At 37.2% G+C, this 5,946-nt stretch overlaps 1 protein-coding gene across 1 annotated transcript in view; it reads left to right on the forward strand.

The window, feature by feature from the left end:
* TTC27 (tetratricopeptide repeat domain 27) overlaps positions 1-5,946 on the forward strand; it is a 105,346-nt gene that overhangs the window by 14,208 nt on the left and 85,192 nt on the right. The window lies entirely within an intron of this gene.

Raw genomic sequence — 5,946 nt, forward strand, 5'->3', positions numbered from 1 at the left:
ATATAAAAAACCTGGCAATGTTACCCAGGCAGTTTTCAGTGGTATCTGTAGTTTGAGACAGTTTCCTTTAAAGTGTATGGCTATGCTATTTCTTATCTGCAAATTCCTTTTCTTTCAAATACTCAAGAATTTTCAGAACTAAATGTAAAAGAAAACATTTTACTCTTATGATGATGAAATTATCTCTAAAACAAAATGTAGAGAGAGGGGAAAAAACGCCCCAGTCTACTTCAGTTAGCAAAGGTTTCCTGTTTCATCCCATCCAGATGTTGGGATATCTGTACAGGAAGAGCATGTGTAGAGGTGTTTTCAGGCCATCTCACTGTATGAGTAATGCAGCCTAAAGGAAATACTAAAAGAAACTCCTGGAACTGAGAAGCATCACTTGATTAGGACTTTTTTGATATCTTATGATAGTATAAAATTTATTTTATAGCCAGGCTTTAAGACTGTGGACAAAACTTTGTATAGAGCCTCAAACCAAACTTTTAGATGCTGATGGAAAAAATATATTAAAAGTTTTAAATGAAAAATAAAACGATATTAAAAAAAACAAAACAAGAATGGGTTAATGTATAAGTTAAAATTTAGTATAGATGCCAAAATGCTGAGAAACTGAGAGGGAATTACGATTGTCACTTAGAAATAACCCAAATTAGATTGCTATTAGAATAGACAACAGCAACTGTGTGTCAGCAGCTAGGGAAGAAAATCCCTTCTCATGACTTTATTCAGCATTTTCTAAAAGGATAAGCTTTTTGAAATTAGTTACAGCTATAAAAAACTATAAGAAAGCAAAGAGAAGTGTTATTTCTTAATCTTTTACTGTCTCTCAAGGGTCAAATCAGGTTAAAATAATGTCCTATACTGAAGGTACCTCAACTCAGTCAAAGACTATGCACCAGGCCTCAACTGGTGTGGAATCAGGAAGCCTAACTTTTGTTATACACTAGTATGTTGGTTAATAATCCGTTGTACAGTTTGCATAGTAAGCTGTAAAAGTGCACTTGAAGCAGTGGCATAAGCACTAAACAGCATTAGGATGAAAGAATTTTAAACAAAGCTACCAAATATAAGCTTTTGAATCAATTGAGTAATTACATTTTAAAAAAAGTCCCAATATACATGTTGGTAATGGAAACATCATGGGAAGCTTGGGTAAGTGAAACAGGAAAACATTTAGCTACTTCAAGTTTAAGAATGTAATCGTAGCTGTCTGTTCTCTAGTCAACAGAGAAATCAGCACCTGTAGAGTGTGATTCATTTTAACTTCAGGCTCTTATTTTACAATGGATTGAACCACTCCCTAAATTTATCTGTATTTTTACATGGACTCTGAAGGAAACATAGACATCTGCATTAAAGGCATAAATTTCTCATGATTAAAGTTAGGTATGATGGATTCTGTACTTTTTAAGGCCAGAGCTTACACATGTTGTCTTATGAAAGTAAAAGCTATGACATAAAATCTTGGACAGCATTAAAGGTGATGAAGGTATTTCCCTGAGATACTTTTTGGCACTGTTTTGGCAATTTACAGACATACTATGTAAGTTAAAAAAAATTTGTTGTTGTTTTTTTGAACAAACCAATTACAGATGCCAGACAGTATAGTGATCTCACCATGGTCAGTTTATGGCTGTTTTAAAAAAATTGCTACAAAATGTATTGCTATGCACCAGTAGATAAGAGCTGCATGAAGAGATTCCACTGGGGAAATGAATTTCCTGTCTTTCTATTAGTGCTTACAGAAAGCATTAGTCACTTGTACCTTTATGAAACTTTGCAAATGCATATAAAGTGCTCAGTTTCTTGGGTCTGGCTCTTTTTCATTTACAAAATTAATACAGCTAGTAAAACTGCATAGAAATACAGCAAATACTAAAAAATGTGTATGTGGAGTCATAGAATCATAGACTTACAGAATTTTAGGGGTTGGAATGGATCTTACAGATCATCTAGTCCCAACCCCCTGCCATGGGCAGGGATAACTCCCACTAGACTTAGGGGTTGGAATGGATCTTACAGATCATCTAGTCCCAACCCCCTGCCATGGGCAGGGATACCTCCCACTAGACCAGGTTGCTCAAGGCCTCATCCAGCCTGGCTCTGAACTGCCAGGGTTGGGGCTTCTATACCTCCCTGGGCAACCTGTGCCAGTGTCTCACCACCCTCACAGGAAAAAACATTTTTTCTAATATTAAACCTAAACTTCTCCTTTAATTTAAACCCATTACCCTTTGTCCTGTCATTGCAGTTCCTAACATAGAGTCCCTCTCCAGATCCCTTGTAGGCCACTTCAGACATTGAAAAGTTGCTGTGAGGAAGATCTGACCAAGCTATTCTTCATAGTTCTTGTCATGCTTGTTAACTGTAGTTTTAAGCAGTTACCTGAGGAACCTGAATTTGTATTGGCTGCACTTGCAGAGAGGTGCCAGGAAAGATAAGCAAACAAAAACTCAGCAGTCATCTGCACCCATCTAACTTTATACTCTATCTTGAAGAGTGACTGTGAGAAGGTATCTAAGGGTGAATACTAACAGGGCAAGCATGTCTTTCTCCCTTCTCCCTACTACTCTGCCAGCCATAACCAGTGATTTCCTGAGCCTAATCTGATTTGTTTGCATTGCATCCCTCAAATGTTTGCTATCTTTCATTGAGACCATGTAAATTTCTTGCATCAGTAGCAAGGGTGGTACAGTACCATGTTCTGGATTTAGTATGAGAAAAATGTTGGTAACACAGTGATGTTGGTTGTTGCTAAGTAATGTTTACCCTAAGTCAAGGTCTTTCGAGTGTCTCATGCTCTGCTTTTGCATTGTCTATTAAACTGTTTTTATCTCAACCCAACCCAAAACTTTTTTTTCTGAGTAGTCTTTGATCCTGTGAACTTCTTAGCATTGAACCTCTTAGCATATAACCTCTTTTGCAGCTTTTTAATTTGAAAAAGTTTCGTCTCTCCTGTAATTCTCTCCCTTACCCAGAAAGGCTCTCTGATGGCAACTTTTCTATGTTGTTCTGCTATAAGTGCTAGCATGATGAATTCGTAGAGCTTCTTTGCAATGACTTCTATACCAGGGCTGTCATTTTGGTCCTGTGGACTCTCACAATTTTTGTTCCTGCTGTATTGGAAGAAAGATTTAACACTGATTTTGACCTTTTTGATTAGTTGCTCCTTAAGCATTTTCTTGGACCTAGGTCCTTCTAACCTAATTACATTTTTAGGTTATTTCATTATTATTATTTAATATTACAGTGGCTTTTGATCCTTTCTGTTGTCTGCATTTTAATTAAACTTCAGCTATTTGAAGAACACTGTTTTATGTTTAATAGCTTTTAACAATGTCCTAACATTTTTCAACTTTGTAAATCAGTTCTTGAAACAGAAATACTTGGTCCTAATCCCAAAAGGGGTACTTTGCCATCAGAGTAGGTTTTACTCTTATGTTCTGTTTTATCTGTCTAAAGAATGTCTGTTTCTCATTGTTTTCTTTCCCTCTTCTATTTCAATAAACTCTCTTAAGACAGGATTCAAGAGTGGACAGAAAATAGCTTACAAGACTGAATGATGTGCTCATGAGTGACTTCGCTTTGTATTGTTACGAAAAGATCCCTCATCATAGATCTTACAGCAATAGATCCTAAATTCCAATCTGATTTCAACTTCTGAACTTCTCTGGGATGAACTGCTTAATCCATCCTTGAAATCAGAACAAATGCAGGGCATAGAAATTTTTCATAAAGTATTCTGACAAAAGCTAACACAGTCATTAGAAATGCTTAAAACCAAGCTGCAATTCTGCTCAATTCAGATTCAAAATATAGCTTTAAATCTGATTTTATGCAGTATGAAAAATCATTAAAACAATTGTTTTTCCTCTCATGTTTCAAGACTTACACTTCTGTACTGAAGTGTCTTCAGGCTTTGTAAATGAATGTGGCAGAAATGGAAATGAGAGGTCTATTTCAGCATTGGTTTGATCGGGAAGAGCTGCATCTATATGCTTCAAAAAGCATATAGATAAATGTCTAGAATAAGAAGAGGATTAATCCTTTCTACTTGAATCCATGTATCTTTAGGATGCTGAACAATAAGTTCCACTCTTGTCAAAATGTGACTGTCCCTTGGTTTACCCATGTTTTTCCAAAGCGGTGGTCATGTCACTTAACATTCTGGTTGCCTAACTGCAGTTGGGTTGCTATAAGCCTTGACATTTTCTTGCTGCCAGTTTTTACTCTTCTGTTGCTGTTGTTGTTGTTGGGTTTTTTTGTTTGGTTCCCCCCCCAATGGATATAGACACTTGCTACTTTTTACCTGAAATCACATTCATATTAGTGACTAGTTACTAGCGTAAATGTTACATTTCTTCAGTAAGATGAAAGAAACTAAATTTTTTTTAAGGGGAAAAAAACATACAATAAATGTAGTTTTTCAATCCACCGTGCTGTACGTTAACCTAGTCTATATTTCAGTAGTTTGTCTATGAGCTTGTTATGGAAGACAGTGTCAAGCACCTTTTCAAAGTCAAGACAAAGCCCACCAACCTAGTGATCTCATCACTGAAAGCTATCTGGTTATTCAAGCATGATTTCTTCTACTTAAATGCACTCAGACTACTCTGTCACCACCTTGTCCTTCATACCACAGATTGGTTGAATTGGGAAGGGACTGCTGGAGATGATCTTGTCCAAGCCCCTGCTGGAGTGTGGTCAGTTCTTGGTCTTTGCAGACGTGCATGAGGTTCCAGTCAGCCTATTTCACCAGCTTGTTGAGATCTCTTAGGATGGTAGCATAACCTGCTGATACATCAGCTGGTCCTCCCAGCTTTGTGCCATCAGCAAAGTTGCTGAGGGTATGCTCAACTCCATCACCCAGATTCTTAATAAAGATGTTCAACAGTATTGAACTCTGTATTGACCCCAGGGGGACACCACTAGTTGTTGGGCTTCCAACTAGCCTTTGTACTGCTGGTCGCAACTCTCTGGGCCTACCTGTTCAGACAGTCTTCAGTCTTACTGAAGTCCAGGTAGGTGACCACTGCTCTCCTCAGATCTACCAAGCCAGTCATTTCAACATGGACGTTATCAAGTTGGTCAAGTGTGGCTTTCCCTTGGTGAATCTTGCTGACTGATGCTTCTGTGTCTTAAGAAATTACTTCAAGGAGGTATTGCTTCATGACATGAGGCTAACCTGGATCCTCCTCCTTGCTCTTGCTGAAGACAGGAGTGACATTTGCTTTCAGTTAGTCCTCAGGAGCCTCTTTTGATCGCCATGACTTTTCAAAAAGAATTGAGTTTTCAACAGGCAGCATCTGTTATCGGTGTTGTTCTTGTGGTTAGTAACAGGGGTTTAATCAAATTGTAGTTTTAATCAAATTATATCATATGTACAAAGAAGAATTAGCAAAAGAGCAAGAAAAAGATTGGATTAGGGCAAAGTCGTGTTGACAAAGTAAGGTTTGTAATGTAGGGAGCATAATTTCCATCTGTAGCCTATCATCACAATTAGTATCTTTGCAGTTTTATCCTATAATATGAAGCTTGCTGCAAAATTTACTGTGATAAATTTAAGCTTATTTATATAGCTGTTTTATGGATTTGGTGATGATTCATAATCTATGCTAGAATTTAGTATATATTTTCAATTGATATATTTGGTTTTCACAGGGAGCTTGTATTATAGCTTTGTTGCTTTTGTGTGATTTGAAGATATCTCTTATAGTACATTTGTTAATGTTGATGGGCTGTTGTCTAAGGACAACATCCACCCATGGAGAGTTGTAAGCCAATTTTCTTTATTGTCTCCATAAGCATATCCAGCTGTGAATAAATTGATTTCCATTCTCATCTCTGTGTAATTCTTCTGGTTTTCCCCCTTTGTATGCTACAAGCTAGTGGTAATGCCAGTTAGTGAGATGGACCCCTGAGGTCATGTTTCTTAAGTGA

Source organism: Acanthisitta chloris, unplaced genomic scaffold, assembly GCF_000695815.1.
Source record: "Acanthisitta chloris isolate BGI_N310 unplaced genomic scaffold, ASM69581v1 scaffold2550, whole genome shotgun sequence".
Lineage (NCBI taxonomy): Eukaryota > Metazoa > Chordata > Aves > Passeriformes > Acanthisittidae > Acanthisitta > Acanthisitta chloris.